Source organism: Lepidochelys olivacea (genome assembly GCF_965140295.1).
Source record: "Lepidochelys olivacea isolate rLepOli2 genome assembly, chromosome: 13".
Classification (NCBI taxonomy): domain Eukaryota; kingdom Metazoa; phylum Chordata; order Testudines; family Cheloniidae; genus Lepidochelys; species Lepidochelys olivacea.
The window spans coordinates 29,210,798-29,229,736 of NC_140423.1; positions in this window are offsets into that span (position 1 = coordinate 29,210,798).

The following is an 18,939-nucleotide window of genomic DNA, read 5'->3' on the forward strand; positions in this document are numbered from 1 at the left end:
GCCTGGCTTCCATCTACTGGGGGGCAGAAATTCAACACCTGCATTTTTATGTTTGCAATTCACTGAAGGAGTAAAAATGCATCTGTAGTTATTAGATGATACAAAATCACACCCACCCAAATGGAGAAAAGCACTGAAAATCTGGCCTTCAGCAGCATGACTTGACTTCCACATTACTGCGTGTGTGTGCAGATATTTTGAAAAGATCTTATCATCTTGGAATGACCATGAAAGGCCTGGTCCTGATCATAACAGCAGGAATTTGCTTTGGTGTCCCTGGACAAAAATACCCGTTCCCTCTTTGCTCAAGAACAGTGTTGTGTGTGCTTGCTTGTTACCTTCTTCCCCAGAGACAGCTGCATTTCAGAGATGCTGCACGTGTATAGTGAATCCTTAGGAATTAAAGATGCAAGGCTCTAAATGCACCTACCGTATATGCAAAATACTGTTGCATTAAAGAATGTAAAGCAAAATGATGATTCCTTACCTGTACACCCTTCGAAATGAAGGTCACTGCAGCTAGGTACAATCTGTGCTCGAGTTCAAGCGTGTTTAACTTTGGGTGTTCAGTCCCACTGCTGGGAAATCATCCCCTCCAAGAAGCAGCAATTTTCCACTGTTACCCAAAAGCTCTAGCCCTCCATTTCTTGCGCGTGAGTACACGGCAGTGCAGTTGAGTTGCTGTGCTGGCTGGAATGACGTTTGTCTTGACGGGGTATGGGAGCCTAGTTTAGGTCAGGCTTAGCTGGCCAATCCTAGCTAACTGCACCTAAACTCGACTGCAAAATGCTGAGCATTCGATGGGGCACTTACACTCCCCGAGCGCTGCAAGAGAGTGGCTCCTCTCATCTGAGAAGGACCTTGAATTAGAAAATTACTCTGAGGGTATCCAGGGGCTGGGGCTGCTCTCCCTGATGCTGGGGAAGGAGGAGGCAGTGCACGTAAAAACCAGCAGTGGGGGGTGAGCTGCCTGTGCAATCTCTTCAGTGATATGCAGTCCCGTCTCTTTTATTTAATGAATGTCATTATTCCAGGGCTGGCTTCTGCTCACCCACCGATACACAGACCATGAAGCTTCAGGAGGCTTTCTACTCTGAACACTGCACAGAGAGGTTACCAGCTGACTGCGTCACAGCTTGCGGCCCACCACTACCTCTGAAATGCCCTAAAATGCCTTGATTGACAGCAAGACCAGAATGAGGCTCTGCAGAGGGAAGTTAGCTAACAATTCTGGTGGTAATGCATGAGGCAGAATAGACTCCAGCTCAGTCTTCCACAACGGGGCTGTCTCTGAAGGGCTAACACGATTAAAAAGTAGTCAATAAAGTCAACAGCTGGAGGTAAAGAGGGAGAAGATCTGTTGGGTAAACTGTTCTGGTTTCACATAGTCACTTTTCTAAGTTTAACAGCAATGTAAGTGTGAAGAATGTCTAAGTGACAGAAGCAAAGGACACTAATTGTGTTCCTCACTATGCACATTAGGCTAATCAGACAATTAAGAACAATCAGTGATGCCACTCATTGCCCATCAACTGTCCATTTGGCAGTGATTTTACTTTCCATTAATACTGCACTCTGTAAAGTCTGTGTGTGTGTGTGTGTGTGTGTATGGGTCTGGGTATAATGGATGACAGATTCCTAACAAGAAGAATTCAGCTGTGAAGTCAAGTTCAAGAGCAAGATAAAATGATTATCCAAAGAGCGAATGGTCAGAAGAACTGCACAGATACATTTTAGTCTCAGAAATGCTGGGAGTAGCTTGTGGGAAGCACACTGCAGACCAAACACAGTTTGAGGAACTGAAGATGACTAGGGATGGGCCAGCTCTTATGGACTTGTAGGTATTGAGAAAGATTTTTCTTGGGTTCACATTATTCATTGGAGTTTGTGACAAGTGCAGGGTGAAATTTCTCAGATGAACAGTTTGTTGTCATTTCGGCCAACCCAAAACTATTCTCGAACTGGACCCGATCAGTTTCCACTGGGAAAAAGTTTTTCAGGGCCAGCTTCAGAAAAGTTTCAGAGTAACAGCCGTGTTAGTCTATATTCGCAAAAAGAAAAGGAGTACTTGTGGCACCTTAGAGACTAACCAATTTATTTGAGCATAAGCTTTTGTGAGCTACAGCTCACTTCACGAAAGCTTATGCTCAAATAAATTGGTTAGTCTCTAAGGTGCCACAAGTACTCCTTTTCTTTTAGCTTCAGAAAACTAAGTCAAAGAGAAAGTGGGTGTCCCCCTTTATAGCCCTAGTCTAGTGGTCAGGGGCCTTTCCTGGGATGTGAGACACCCTAGTTTAAATCCTCCCCTTGGACCAGGAACTTGACTTCCTGTGAGCATCCTAACCCCCAGGCTATAGGCTCTTCTGGGGTGGGCTGCTCTCAGTCTCTCCCGTGGAAGCTGTTCCACTTTGTATAAATACTGAGAAATTCATTGGAGCAGTGACTTGAACTCAGGTCTCCCCCTGCCAGGGATGTGTCCTAACCACCAGGCTATACTGCTCTGAATTACTCCTTCTGAAACTCTCCCACTTTGAATAGCTATTTATGTAGTGCAGCCTCTTTCATTCAGTGAATTAATGCATATGTTTATTTCGATGTGTTCAGATGTGCCCATTCAGCACCATGGTGCTTTCCCCATTCTATTCTCTCTGGCGCCTTACACCACACCTATCCCCAAGGGCTCTTAGCACCTTCCCATAAAGACAAAACAACAACTCCCTCCTCTTCCTTTGTCCCTCCACGATCAACACTCCCCCATCACCGCAACCCATTTACTCCTGTTTCCCCGCACAAGAAAGTCCTGACACCTCTTGGCATAGGTACCTCTGTGCATTATACCTATGGGGTGGGCTTTCCAACAGCTCCCAGCAAGGGCCTAATGCTGCTCCCATTGGAGTCAGAGGGCGTTGTACTGTTAACTCCGACAGAAGCAGTGCTAAGCACTTTTTTAAATCCATCCTTGGAGCCCAGTGCTAGGCCGTAAGAAAGCCTCATGTGCCTTTCATATCTGGACACAAACCCTTCTGGGAAACTAACCCTCTCCAGAGCCCATTCATAAACAGACTCACAGAAGTTCCACCAGCAAGCAGGAACTCAAAGCAATTCCTTTCTGATAAAAATAGCCCAGCAGAGCTAATAGCAACAGCCCAAGTTACTTCCCAATAGAGCTAATGTGGTATTTAGGATCATCAGCACAGACCCCTGTAGCAATTATTTAATAAGCATTTAGCACCTGAATTTCAAAGGTGCTGACTCCCTGCAGTTCCCATTGTCTTCTATGGAAATTCTGGGTGCTCGGAAAATTCAAGCCCTTAATGTGTATAATTTATTTTTGTTAAGATGCCTAGATATTGGGAGACAAATGGTTTGGGGCCAGGTTAACTGAGAAGCCCACTGTTTCCCCATTCAGTTGCGGGAGGCACACGAGTGAGGGTTTAAATGGGAGGAGGCTGTGGCCACATGAGAGAGAGGTTCATACCTCCTATTTCCAGAAGTGCCCGAGGCCATCTGAGGCCTGTGAGAAGTAAGCAGTGTTTTATCAGGCAGAAACCTGGAGGTGCTGGTGGAGAAAGTCTCCATTCTGCGCTTTGCTGGCTGGTGGGGTAGCCTTTCCACGGGAGGCAGAGAACAAACCCATGCGTGGGGGTATGACATTGATTAGTAGAAACTGGCACCACGTGGAATCCTATACAACAGTGAAGAGCACACAAGCAACAAACTAGTTGCTGCTGATATATGAATACCATTAAGAGGCAGAACTAGCTTCTGACATTTGCCTATCGCCTACACAAGGGGAAATGCTGCAGCAGGTCACTGGAGATAGCTGGGTGAATTTTCTCTCATACTGGGGAATGCAGGGGATTGTTAACGTGCGTTGCATCCCCATTCCAGCCAAAGCGTGATGTTTGCTTGTGGATTGTGCAAGAGTATCTATTCAAGGTTTCATACGAGTCATGGAAACTCTTGCCTGTCCCATGTGTGATCCTTGCTTCATGCATGTGTGACACTTGCAATTTTAATGCCCAGGCCCAACCCTACTTAGCCTGTGAGTTCTGAGATGACAACAGGCCAAGACTGATTCTCGGCCAGACGGCCGAAATAAAACTTGCTAACAGAGGAAACTGTTCCCATGTGACTGCAACATTTTTTGGCATTGCTAGTTCAGGCAAAGTCATGCACACTATGGCTGCCTTTTTACTGGGTGAACGTACCCACATGCTAGATCCTGCTACTGCAAAAAGGACACAGTATATTACAGTATCAGGAGTATCTCTGTGAATGAGGCAAAATCTTTATTGCCTTTAAATCCAAAAGTTCTTCAATGCAGCCAGAGCTGTTCCACAACCGGGTCTATGTCTTCTTCCAGCCCCAGACAGCAGCACTCAAGATAAGACCACTTTCATTTTCCATTCCCCCAGCCTCTTTCAAACCACATCCACCAGCTGCCCAGCTCCTGGGGAGAGGAAACCCATCGCAGTGTTATTCAGAATACAGGAAGATTGTATTTTTCACATGTTTCTTAAGTAGTAATACATGCTCACCGCTGGGACTCAGGGGCGCTCTCCTGGCTCTGACTTGAGGTCAGGCATTTCGCCTTTCTGTCCCTTAGTTTTCACATCTGTACCATCAAGCTGATGAGTCTTACTTGCTTTGTTCTTTAATATCAAAGGGTGACAAGAGTTGACTATTCTCCTTAGTTAGAGCTGGGGAAAATGGGGCACACTGGGACTTCACCACGACCACGCAGGAAGCTGAGGTATAGCTGGGATTAGAATGCAGGTTTCCTGGCTGCCAGGCCTGTGCCTGAGTCTCAAACAAAAACCTCCTCCCTAGGCCCTGAAGAACTCTGCCGGCCTTCATGGAGTGGCTCGGCTGATTGCTGCTCTCCGATCATCTGCCTGCACGCCTCCAAGGTGGATGCCTATCGGCAAGGCCAGCCCACAACATTTTGTCACCTGAGGCAGGGAGCTCAAATGACACCCCCAGGCCGCCTCGCTTGGGCCAAAACTTTGAAAGGTCTCAGTTCTGCCTTCCTCCTGTTCTACTTCTCTCATGGTACTGCTCTACCACCTACCCCAATAAAGGAGAACTAACATCTTAAAATGCCTTGTTCAAAAATTTTAAGTAACACTTAACTTTCAAATGCCTGAACAGCAAATGTAACTTTTCTTGTCTGCATTGTAAACACTGGCATTTTCATCTGTTTGAATAATCAAAGTGGTGCTTTCCGTGCCTTCTTGGTTGCAAAGATTTGAACTGCTTCCTGCGAAGGTCCACAGTCTGGGCCAGCTCATGCTCTATTGAGATGGTTTCAAGGCCGACCAGCCTCTCCTGTGTCATTGTGGAGCGTAGATGTGTTTTTATTAACTTCAGCTTGGAGAAGCTGCGTTCTGCACTGGCAACTGTTACAGGAAGTGTTAGAAGTATGCGCAGACCAACAAAAGCATTTGGAAAGAGGGTGGTCATCTTATTTGTGCACATATATTCCAGAACAGCTTTTGGAGTTGATCCTGCGCAAATGTTTTTTTTTTTTTGAAAGGGCTTTTAGTTCATCACCTAAATCACTCGCATCAATATCGCACATGTCATCACGTGTCAACACAGTCTCTAGTGCCCTGCATTGCTGGTGTAGGTCTTCTTCAGGTATACTGAGGAGTTTTGGAATATCATACAACATCCCAAATATACTGCTGTGTTCCTTGAGCTGCATGAAACGTTCTTCAACTGACTATATTGCACAATCTAGCACCTGGTTAAAGAATTCAACTTTGAATTGTTGTTTGGGGTCTCTTATGGGATTATCCCATGCCTTGTAATCAAAATGTCGTCTTCTTCAGTGACTCTTGTATTCTTGAATGGGTGGGAAAACAGCTTCAGTGTGAAGTTCCTCTGCCAACTTCTGTGCACTTTTCAGAACATTTTGAAATCCCTCATCTGACCGGTAAGACTGTAGGTATGACTTTGCTTTGTCCAATTGTTCCATTGCTCCAGATATATCAAGGTCAACACCTTGGAGTCTCTTGCTTACAACATTTATTTCAAACAGTATGTCATGCCGCAACACTAAGCCACACAGAAATTTGAAGGTATGTATGTTTCTGGTGATTCCATTTCCCTCTGCCACTGTTCTCCCCCAGAACAGTTCCTGTCATAGCATTATCCTCCATAATGGCAACTATGGCATCCTTCATCTTCCCAATTTGGTGTTTGATAGGCTTTATTGCCTCCACTTGACTTTCCCATCGTATGGCACTCAGTGGTTTCAGTGTCAGAGAGGATGTTCCCAGATGTTGCTACAAAATTTGCCATCAATGAGTTGATGCAGAGAAAAATACATAGATGCTTTGAATTACATTAAAAAATTCAGCAGCCGCACTATAAGTCAGTAAATTCTAGAAAATGCTCTCTGACAGTCACCATTGCAGGGACATTTTCACTATTTTCACATTTTCTGTTGTTGTTACAAAATGCACCATTAAAGTCATTTGTTCCATATGGCTGATGTCAGGTGTGCAGTCCAGAATAACAGAGTAATATCTTGCTGACTTTAGATCTGCCACAATCTTCTATTTGACTTTTGTTGCCAGTAACTGTATGATCTTATTTTGAATTGGTTTTTCAAGGTAGTAGTGTGTACATTTCTTGGGTGGTGACTCTTCTTAGATGCTCCTGGAGTACAGCATCAAACTCAGCCATCAGCTCCACAATTTTAAGGAAGTTTCCATTGTTTGGCACATACCGCTGATCTGAAGTGCCACACAGTGCTAAGTTTTGGGTAGCAAGCATTCTCACAGTGGCAATGAGCCTTTTCAGAACATTTTGCCAGTAAAGAGACTCTGATGCAACCTTCTCTTGATTCTGATCATCTATGGTGGCCTTTAACCTTAGTCTCATCTCAAGCTCTTTCCACCTATGGAATGCTCTCTGGTGATTTGCTGCCTTCTCATGGCATGCCAGATTTCTAGCCAGATTTTTCCAGTCCTTTGTTCCTGTAGAACCCAATGTGGCTGGAGCATTAGACTGGAAGAGTTTGCAAAAAAAAAAAAAACAAACAGTGTGCAGCATTCTGGGGTTTTGAGTACATAAGCCAGGGCCTCTCCACTTTGTCACCATTGGGGATTTCATGCCAGTAATGTACTGGATGAAAACTTCTATTTTCATTGTCTTTGGGGAACATGAAGTTTTTCACTTGCTGTGGCCCATGCAGTACAAGGAAGTCTCTCAGGCTACTGCTCAAGTGGGTCCACAGTCCTGGACATCTAGACTTAAGAAACTAAACTCAGCAGCAGCTGTTTCTTGTGCTTCCGCCACACTCTTCTCTGATCTACACTTTTCTTCAGGAATGTGCATGGTTACATCCATTTGAGATGGAGATATGGATGCTGCAGTAGCTGCCAGGTCACCTGCACTCTGACTAACTGGAAGATTAGGCATCTCCTCACCACTCACATCCTCACTGGGGCTGGAAGGCTCACCGTGAACATTTGTGTCTATGTATCTCAGAAGAGCTCCTTCCTGCTTAGATAGAAAAGCTTCCTTTGCTTGCTTTCTTTTACTGAATGCTGCCCCAGAGGGGCGTTTTCTTCTTTCACTCATGACTGCTGTTCTGTGCCAGCTATAGTGGCTCTCAACACTCAGTTGAAGGGGACAAATAAGCAGGCTGGTAGCAGGGCCTGAGTGATGGAAGATATCAGCGTCTTAAGGGCCTAACTGACTCCTACTCCTTCAGCTGACTGCCTGTTCTCCTCGAGTGGGTTCAGGAAAGCAGCAAGAAGCAGGATGCTCCCTGAGAAGCTGGTGTTAATCAGTCCAGGCTCCTAGGGGTGCTAGAGAGGTACATAAGAGGCTCCTTCTGCTCTCTCTCCCTGTAGCTCCTGCTGCTTTCTGTTATTCCCTCTCACCTTTTCTCCTGCCTGCCTGTTATGTCTCTTGTGCCCTCCTTCCTCCAGCACAGCTCTCCACCATCTCTGTGCATCTAGAGCAGAGAGAATACATACGCATACCAGCAGCAGACACAATTTTCTACACTCTGGGTCCTAGTGGCGCCCCCCTCTCCCCGCCCCCGCCAGTCGGGCACCTGAGGCGACGCCTCAGTTTGCCTCATGGTAAGGCCAGCCCTGCCTATCCGGCTCAGACAGTGTGCAGCGGAACAGCCTGCATGTGAGCCGGCGATCTCAGACTCCTCTTACATCACTGCTTCTTTTGGCAGTTCAGCTAACACCCAGGGAAAGACCTTGGGAGACAAGCCACCAATTTATTTGGTCTTTAAACTGTGAAAGGCTGTTGGCTGCTGTGTGATCTTTGATAAACCCAGGGAACAGCTGGGTTGCAAAAGTCACTTCCAGTGGCTGAGACGGATGCTTTCTGGCACGACACCAGTGAGCTCTAGCACTCCTTTCATCACATGTTTATCCACATGTCCTGCACATACTGATAGCCACAGAAATGGCCTCTGGTTTTGGGCCCACAAACAATGGCATCTGCGTTTTTCTGCCTGCAAAACCTGTGGACACAAGTATCAGTAGTGAGGGCATGCGTTGTCGAAAGTTGCCTATTATTTTGGGTGTCCACTTTTGATCACCTTGGGTCTGATTTTCAGAGGTGTTGAATACTTGCAGCTGTTGTTGACTTCCAAGGCGCATCCTCAGTATTTATTAACTGCCCAAAACATTTGTTAATGCAGAGTTAAGGGTGCCCAGTGCTGCCTCATGCCCTTCCAGAATGTGGAGAGTAGGTGAATCTTAAACTGCTGGAAACCAGGATATGCAGAGTTAAGGTACATACCAGCCCTGCCCGGCTGAGATCAATCCCAATTGGGTGATGGCAGTTTGGGGAGGATCAGAGCCATAGTTTGAGCCTCAAGTGTGTTCACAAAAATGTTATAAAGAACAATTCTGATACCATGTGCTATTTGTGGTGTACTGACAACTGTGTTAATATTATGTTCTATCACTTTAAATTCTCAGGGGATTTCCAGGTCTTGCTTGCAGACATGAGGCTCTGTAGGGGAGCTAGGATCAGGGTCAACACTCTGCTGGGGAACAATATGGGGTGAGTTGTGCCTCTCTGCCTTTGGGAGCAGCCTGCTGTGTCTCTCTTGGGTTTGGGGTTCTTGTGCGTTATTATTCTGAACTATAAGAAATAACAGTGTTACACTGCAGCCTTCCAGCAAGACTAGTTCTGTTTTTATCTAGCTTCTCTGTGTGTGTTGTGAACATAACAATATTGTGAGAGAGCTGTATCTCGAGAACCCCTTATTGAAATGTCCCCAAACCTGGACCATTCACCATTCCCCAAACCCTGATGAGGCACAGCAAATGTCAAGGCAATTCAGGCATGCTTGTGGATTTTAGAGTGCTTGGAAAAACTGACTGGTGAACAGTAATTGTACAACAGTAGGTTTCAGAGTAGCAGCCGTGTTAGTCTGTATTCGCAAAAAGAAAAGGAGTACTTTATGGCACCTTAGAGACTAAATAAATTGGTTAGTCTCTAAGGTGCCACAAGTACTCCTTTTCTTCGTACAACAGTACAATCTCAGTCTTAATGATAGCGATTCTAGTGTAGTTTGTATCCACTTTCCCCATTTGCACCTGCAGATCTGGTAGGTACACATCTAATTATGAATATTTGTACCCATATTTCATTGCAAACATGTGGCTATGTTATTAAATATGTACATGGGCCCTGAAGTGTGTAACAGTGCATTTTAGAAATAATATAGAGATATTAATAATAATAACGTCCTTAACCCTGAGATTTCACTCCCAGGAGCCACTTTTCCCTTTGGCTCAATCATTTAGTGAAGTTCTGATCTGGACACAAACTGCACCAATACTGAGATGAATTTACTGAAGGTAAGAACCAAAATCTTGCATTATGCCAACTTCAGTCATTTCCCTTTTATTCCATCCAGACAGGAAAGTTGATTTTAATACCAAAGAGCAGTTCATTCTTTTATAATCTCTTGAATTAATTATATGTTGCTGTATCTGGGACAGCATATTTCCAGCATTAGGCCTGTACTGTGGTTTTCAAACCAGGAGCCACTAGATTTCCTGTACAGTTCCTTCGCTGCCACTGGCAAGCAGTAGCACGTATGTTCTGCAAGGATCCAATCAAGGTGTCCTTTTCTTACCATGGAGGTGTCTGGGAGTGATTCCTTAGTTAGGGCTGTGTTCTAAAATGGGCCTGAAAAGGGGCAAACATTGCTGGTTTTGCTGAAATTAAGGGGTTTATCAGTGTACAGTGTTAGTTGTTATGCTCTTTGCATTTTCTGTGCGATTTTTCATAGGTTTCTCTCTATATATTTTTATTACGAATCATTTAAATTTGGACTCCGGTTGGAACGTTTCCTGTCCATAGTTGACCAGTAGGTATTTCCAAACTCTGTCTATCTACACAAAGCTGGGCAGAGAGGTGGGTCCTGAGAAGGGGATTTTTTTTTTAAATATTGAAATTGGGGTAATTTGTAGTTGTTGTTCATGTTAGAACTGAAACTTTACAGGCTGTGCACACAAGGCTGATTGATGGGGATGGAGGTGGGGGATCACAAATCTGATTGCTGGAATGGGGGCAGGCACACACAAACCTGATTGATTAGGGTGGGTTCACACAAGCCTGATAGGTTGATTGGAGCTGGGCTCACACAGGCCCGATTGTTGAGGATGGGGGCACGCAAACCTAACTGATTGGGATTGGGCGCATCCGGAACATTCTCACTGAGGAGCTAGGCTTTTCTGTCAGATTTTATCTTAGTACAGAGAACAGTTAAGGTGGCTGGCAGATAAAATATTCTGTCAGGAGCTGCATATCTAGTCCTTACAGGTTCACCCCCATGATTAAACTTTAAGAAAACGTAGGAAATTAATACACAGAGAACTTTGTTGTGAAGTGGCCAGAGTTTCTGCACACACCACATGCCTGACAAACCCCACAAAAGGAAGGAAAAGCCATCTAACAGCACAAAGGCTCTACAGCTTTACACACAGACCTATGCTGTACCACCACAACAACTGAACACCACTGACCACATACCACAACCTTAACTCTGCCCTTCTAGGGATGCCAGCTCTTCATCATTGCTTTTAATCATCCTTCTGCACACAACCTTTTACCAAACTGCCTCTTCCACCACAACCAACTGCTACACCATACTCCCACAACTGCTAGTGTTGGGAAAGAAACAAGCAGGCAAAAGGGCATGTGCGGAAGGGCAGTGGGGGGAAGAGTTAAGGTTGCAGGGTAGGGTGCATGTATGGTAGCTGTGATAGTCATAGGGTGTGTGCCCCTGAGAGGAAGAGCAGAAAGTAGGTACTGCTATGGGGCTTAACTATTCATTTCCCTACTTTTGTGGGTTTGTGTCAGGCATGTTGTGTACAGCTGCTCCGAGTGTCTCACAACAACATTTTCTGTGCATCAATATACTTAGGTGCTACCTCTGGCTCAGAGGGTGCAGCACATGCCTTTATAAAGTGCTCCGTCTCTTCTATGTTGTTAATGAGCAAACTTATCATGTGAGTTACCCGAGGAAGCAGGTTCGCTTGTCCTGCCTTGTCACCTTTTATTATCACACTCTGATGAGAGCGAAACCTGTCCAAGTCAGAATGGCTGATCCAAAGTTCTGGGACGTCACTGGGAGTCTTTCCAGTGATTCCAGCAAGCGGGGGCTCAGGCTCTCATTTCTGGTCCTGCTGCTGAGGCCCTGGTTTCTCACTCCATTTGAATTCGACTGCATCGCTCACCCTGCCCCGCCTCTGTTGCGAGGCCTTGGCTTTCTCACTGAGTCACAGCTCTCTTGGGCCCCATATCAATCACATGGCCAGCTTCTGTTTCCACCTTCTCTGAATTACTGCTGGTTCCCATCACTGCTGTCTGAGCTTCTCTGACATGGAGACATTGATTCATGCACTGATATTTCCAGCCTTACAGTCATTCTCTCTTCTTTCCATTCTTTTCTGCTGTGCCCAGCTACCGGCTCACCTTGAATGTGCTAGGCATCTCTCCCCCAGCCAGGCTAGTTCTCCCTTCACTGGCTCCTTATGAGGTCCTGCACTGAATTTAGAAGCACTTAGTCCAGGCTTTATTTGAACCTATGGTACGTCCTTCTCTCTGGAGTCTGATTTGGTAGAATCATGTTCTCTTTTGCCCTCCTAGAACATCTGACTGGGGCCTTTTTGTGGCCCCACTGCCCAAACGTAAACCATGTTAGGTCTTTAGTCTCTGGATGCATTTTTTTTTCCAACTTGTTTCCACACGCCATAAAAAATCCACTAAATCACCAGCAAACTTCAGATCAGAACTGACAACTAAGCTTTTTAGATGTGCCTATTCCAGTGTATGTAATTAACATGTCTTGTTTTCATCATTTATATTTTATTTATATGCTTTTATGTATTGTGCGCATCTCTGAGAGGGTTTTCTTTTTATGAATTATGCTTTATAAAACAACAGCACTGATGCTGATGAAATAGTTATTACTGGCTATAGACTATCTCCTGTACTGTACCTATCACGGCAGCTGGCAGTCTGTCATTGTTCATTATGAACCAGCTACCTATGACAGACAGACAGACAACTCAGTGGAAGGAATCTGCAAGCCAGGAGAAGAAACAGAGAGTGATGATGATGTAGCTGATAAAGAGAGAGAAGGATCCCTTTGCCACAAATCACAGAAACAGAGGCTTCAGGGAGAAAAATAACAAACCTAAAAAGCTGCTGCCCAAAGGGGCTTTCACTGATTTCAGGCATTTTGTTGTTCAGCTCAGTTCACTCCAGTGTGCGGCTCTACCAGGTTGTTAGGACAGAAGAAATAATTGTATGAGTGTATTTTGGTTTGTTTGATTGGTTTTAATTTAGTTACCTGAATGATCTTTTTGTTCATGTCAAGCTTGGCTTAAAAAAGGTTAACTGAAAATGGATAATTGAAAAATTCCCCCCCGGCCCCTTGGGCTGATTAACTCTCTGCCAAGCTACAGTCCCAAAGGAAGTTTTATCACTACTTATAATGTACTCCTGAAAAATATGGGTTTGCAGTGGAAGTGCTGAGACAGCAGCCTCTTCTGTAAGGCTGGAAATGGAAAGCGTAAACACAAAAGCTCTTTGAAGCAGCCTGACCAAGGAAAATCACTCCCCAATTTGGAGGTATTCTTCCTAGTAAATACTTTGATTAAATGGGCTAACCATTCTCCTTAGTAAAAGGAATGACTCAAACAATTACAACTAGGACTGGAAAGTGAGGCAGCTGCAAAAGAAATTAAATCCACACAGCATCAAGTCTAGATTATTTAGAAAATGTATTACGACCCACGCAATGTAACTCCCACGGAGGCTGCTGTTCAGCGGAAATGGTGGAGGCGCACAAGGTTGCAGAATACAGTTCTGATCCTGGGCCGAGCTGTACTGGGGAACATGAGCATGAGCAGAACCTGCCTTGGCCCTCCTTTGTGTGGATCTGAGTGCAAAGGAGACAAGAACTTGATTTTAATACTCCAGGGCCCAATCCAGCATTCCTTCCATGGCCAAACTCCCATTAATGATCATGTTAATAGCCCAGTCAAAAATAACTTGATTGTTAATATTGAAATTAACAGGAGAGGTTTGTGGCCCCATTCCTGCCCCAGCTTGAGTTAATGGCAGAATTCCCATTGAGTCCAATGCAAGTGGAAATGGGCTATAAAATACCATTTTGCCATTCTGTGTGCCTGAGGAGAGAATAGGAGAAGTGCTTCTCCTACTTATCCATGGGGCTCTGTCTGGTACTGCTCAGGGTGAAGATCGGACAAAGGGGATGTCTGCACTGGAGCTAGAGGTATAATTTCCAGCTCAAGTAGACGTACCCATGCTAGCTCCGATCGAGTTAACGTGCTGAAATTAGCAGCGTAACCAAGGCTGCATGGGTGGTGGGATGGGCTAGCCCCCGAGGGGGATTTCCAGGTGGGATTGTACTCAGGGCAGCTGGGTGGAATGGCTACACTGCTAGAAATTACACCTCTCACTGCAGTGTAGACATACCCTAAGCGGTGGGTACTCCTCTCCTCAAGGTGCAGCCTTGATGCTCATGTGATGTGCCATTTACTGGATCCCTTCACTTGTACCTTCCCATTAGGCAGCTCTCAAAGCTGTTCAGATCCAGGGACTAGGTCACGTCAAGCCCCCTCAATGGAGGTGGCTGGCCAGCACAATGTTCTAAATATCATCCCTCCCACAGGAAACCCAGCCATTTTGATACTGTTGGTTCTGTCCCGATGACTCATGTTGACATTTACATGACAAAGAGATGACTTGCAATGGTAATTGGAGAGAAGTTCAGTCTCACATGAGTCAAACCAACAAAGACCCAGACACACGTGGGAAATTCCCTGAGAGGCTGCCAAAGAGCCCGCAGTGTGTAACAAGCCCTCAGGGAGCTAGACCCTCTTCTGATTTGCAGCTGGGATTCTGTATTCACTGTGGACTCCTCGTCACCAGAAATATACCAAATAATGGGAGTGAGCTCAGAGACGAGCAGCGCAAATGATCAGAGGGTTGGCGGGGCTGGTTTACGAGGCAGGATTAAATGAACTTCATACAAATACCTTGAGTAAGTGACCCCATTATTATTATTCATTATTTGTACTGTGGTAGCACCTAGTGGCCCCATTCATGGACCAGGACCCCATTGTGCTAGACGCTGTAGAAACACAGAACAAAAAAGATAGTACCTGTCCCAAAGAGCTCGTGCCCCAGGTAAAGCCATAAGCCATAACTGTCTGCAAGTGTCTGAAGAGTGTAAACACCAAGGGATGGAGAGCAATTAACTAGAGTAGTACAAGTAAGTCTAGCAAGCAGCAATGGGGCACGATCAATCCTTTGTCTTTCTGTGATGCCTTTGCTAGAAGGTTCTGGAAGCATTGACTCACAAAGGCATGTAACACCCCAGCCTGGAAGGGCTCTCAGCTGTGTAGGAGATCTAAGGAGTTAAACCTTGTACTTGCTGATGTTTGGGAAGAGCTTGACATGTTGTTGGATCTGTCAGTATGTAGCTCAGTCTTTATCATCCTTATTTTAGAAAAATAATTAGTACCACAACAGGGCTGGGCCTGGCTTTGTCTTCACCCACACAACCCCATTGATGCTCATGGAATGAAAGGCAAAATATGATCCTCCACGAGGAAGGTTCTGTAAGTAACATTACACCCATTTTACAGATGAGGAGACCAAGACACAAAGAAATTAAGAGATGTGTCCAAAATCACACAGTTAGCCAGTGGTACAGCTGGGGGCAGAACCCAGGTGGGTGGCCTCCAGTCTCCTGCTCTCACTGCTAGACTGTACTTTCTCTAAAGTTCATCTTCTTGATTCCAAATTAATTCCTTTCTCAAATGTTCTATTGCTCCCAGTATAACTAGGAGGAAGTAACCAGGGGGGCAGCCATTTTGGACTTGATTCTGACTAACAGGGGGGAATTGGTTGCAAATATGAAGGTGGAAAGCAATTTGGTTGAAAGTGATCATGAAATGATAGATTGCATGATTCTAAGGAAAGGAAGGAGTGAGAGCAGCGGATGGGACAATGGACTTCAAAAGAACAGACTTTAACAAACTCAGAGAACTGGTAGGTAGGGTCCCATGGGAAAAATGTAAGTGAAAAAAGGAGTTCAGGGGAGCTGGCAATTTCTCAAAGAGACAATATTAAAGGCACAACAGTAAATTATTCTGATGTGAAGAAAAGACGGGAAGAATAGTAAGATGTCTATATGGCTCCATCAGGAGCACTTTCATGACCTGAAAATCAAAAAGAAATCCTACAAAAAATGGAAACATGGACAAATTGATAAGGATGAATACAAAAGAACATTATAAGTCTGTAGGGTACAAAATCAAAAAGGCTAAGGCATAAAATGATAAATGATTTTGAAATGAAAATGATAGGCACAAAAAAAGGCACACTATATCTAGCAGGGGACATAAAAACAATAAGAAGAGCTTCTGTAGATACAGCAAGAGAAAGATGAAGGAAGTAGGTTCACTATTTAGCGGGAAGGAGAGCTAATAGCTGTTGACATCAAAAAGGCTGAGGAGATTAATGCCTATTTTGCTTCAGTCTTCACTAATAAGGTTAATTGTGACCAGATGCTTAACACCATCAGTATAAACAAGTGGGAAAGAACACAAGTCAGAATAGGGAATGAACAGGTTAAAGTATATTTAGTTAAGTTAGATGTATTCAAGTCAACAGGCTTGATGAAATTCACCCCAGAGTACTGAAGGAACTAGTCAAATCAATCTCAGAGCCATTAGCGATTATCTTCAAGAACTCATAGAGGACAGGTGAGGTCCCAGAGGACTGGAGAAGGGCAAACATAGTACCTATCTTTAAAAAGGGGAAAATAGATGACCTAGGGAATTATGGACCAGTCAGTGTAACTTTGATACCTGGACAGAGGCTGAAGCAAATTATTAAACAATCATTTTGAACATAAGAACATAAAAATGGCCATACTGGGTCAGACCAAAGGTCCAGCTAGCCCAGTATCCTGTCTTCCGACAGTGGCCAGTGCCAGGTGCTTCAGAGGGAATGAACAGAATAGGTAATCATCAAATGACCCTATCGCCCATTCCCAGCTTCTGGCAAACAGAGGCTATGCACACCATCCCTGCCCATCCTGGCTTTTAGCCATTGATGGGCCTATCCTCCATGAACTTATTTAGTTCTTTTTTTGATCCCTGTTATAGTCTTGGCCTTCACAACATCCTCTGGCAAAGAGTTCCGCAGGTTGACTGTGTGTTCTGAAAAAATACTTCCTTTTGTTTGTTTTAAACCTGCAGCCTATTAATTTCATTTAGTCACCTCTAGTTCTTGTGTTATGAGAAGCAGTAACTAACCCATCCTTCTTTACTTTCTCTGCACCAGTCAAGTTTTTGTAGAATTCTGTCATATCCCCCCTTAGTCGTCTCTTCCAGGCTGAACAGTCCCAGTCTTTTCATCTCTCCACATGTGGAATCTGTCCCCTAATCATTTTTGTTGCCCTTTTCTGAACCTTTTCCAATTCCAGTATATCTTTTTTGACATCGGACAACCACATCTGCACACGGTATTCAAGGTGTGGGCGTACCATGGATTTCTATAGAGGCGATATGACATTTTCTGTCTTATTATCTGTCCCTTTCTTAATGATTCCCAACATTCTGTTTGCTTTTTTGACTGCCGCTGCACATTGAGAGGATGCTTTCAGAGAACTATCCACAATGACTCAAAGATCTCTTTCTTGAGTGGCAACAGCTAATTTAGACCCCTTCATTTTATATGTATATTTGGGATTATGTTTTCTAATGTGCATTACTTTGCATTTATCAACATTGAATTTCATCTGCCATTTTATTGCGATCTCACAAAACTGGGTGACTGGGCTTTGTAACTCTTCGCAGTCTGCTTTGGACTTAATTATCTTGGGTAGTTTTGTAATCTGCAAATCTGCAAATTTTGCCACCTCACCCTTTACCTCTTTTTCCAGATCATTTATGAATATGTTGAACAGCCCTGGTCCTAGTACAGACCCCTGTGGCACACCACTATTTACCTCTCTCCATTCTGAGAGAACGTAAGCATCTAGGGGATAATAGTGGTATAAGACATAGCCAACATGGATTTGTCAAGAATGAATCACACTAAACCAACCAAATTTCCTTCTTTGATAAGGTTACTGGCCTACTAGGTGAGGGAAAGCAGTTGAAATTATATATATCTTATATATTTCCTTACCTCACCCCTCCCTGCAGTCAAGCCTCACCCTAGGTGACAGCCCATCCTGCTTCCCAGACAGTCTCTGGCAATCAGAGGAGCTGCTGTGGTTTCAGAACTCGCTGGTGAGGGCCTGGCATGCGGTATGCTGGACGCAGCAGCTGCTCTAGCTATAGTGGTGTTATGATCCTGTGTGCCAGGTCGCAATCCCACTCATTCAAATTTGGACCTGCTGCCTCTTGGTTCTGATGGGGGATAGCCAGGCAAACCTGAGTGATGCTGCGACCCTGTCATGTATCATGACAGAAGGAAGACTGAGGCAAATTTGAGTGGTACTGCAAGTCCATGTGCTAGGCCACACCACCACTCACATTTGGCTCAGCCATCCCTTGGTCATATTATTCCATGAATTTGGGGGGAGGGTTCTGGGGCCTCCTCCCCACTCCCAGGCAACCCTATACCTGGATCCAGTGCTAGTCAAAATTTTCATTAATCGCTTGGCTAACGGAGTGGAGAGTACGCTTATAAAATTTTCAGTTTATACCCCGCTAGGTGGGGTTCCAAGCACTTTGTAGGAGGGCAGGATTAGAATTCAAAATGACCTTGACAAATTGGAGAATTGGTCTGAAATCAACAAGATGTAATTCAATAAAGACAAGTGCAAAGTACTTCATTATGAAGGAAAAATCAAATGCACAAACACGGGATGGGGAATAACCGGCTAAACAATAGTACTGCTGAAAAGGATCTGGGGGTGATAGTAGATCACAAACTGAATATGAGCCAACAAGGTGAAGCAGCTGGGAAAAAGGCCACTCTAATTCTGGAGTGTATGAATGGGAGTGTTGTATGTAGGCTTGCCAACTTTCTATGCGCACAAAACTGAACACCCTTGACCCACCCCCTGCCCCACCCCTCCTCTGAGGCCCTGTCCCTTCCCTGAGGCCCCATCCCCCACCCACTGCCTCTGTCGCTCACTCTCTCCATTCACTCACTCATTTTCACCATGCTGGGGCAGGGGGTTGGGGTGTGGGAGGAGGCGAGGGCTCCTGCTGGGGGTGTGGGCTCTGGGGTGGGCCAGGGATGAAGAATTTGGGGTGCAGAAGGGGGCTCTGGGCTGTGGCTGAAGGGTTCACAGTTCAGGAGGGGTCTTCAGGCTAGGGCTGGGGGTTGGGGTGTAGGGGTGTGTGTGAGGGCTCCAGCTGGGGGTGCAGACTCTGG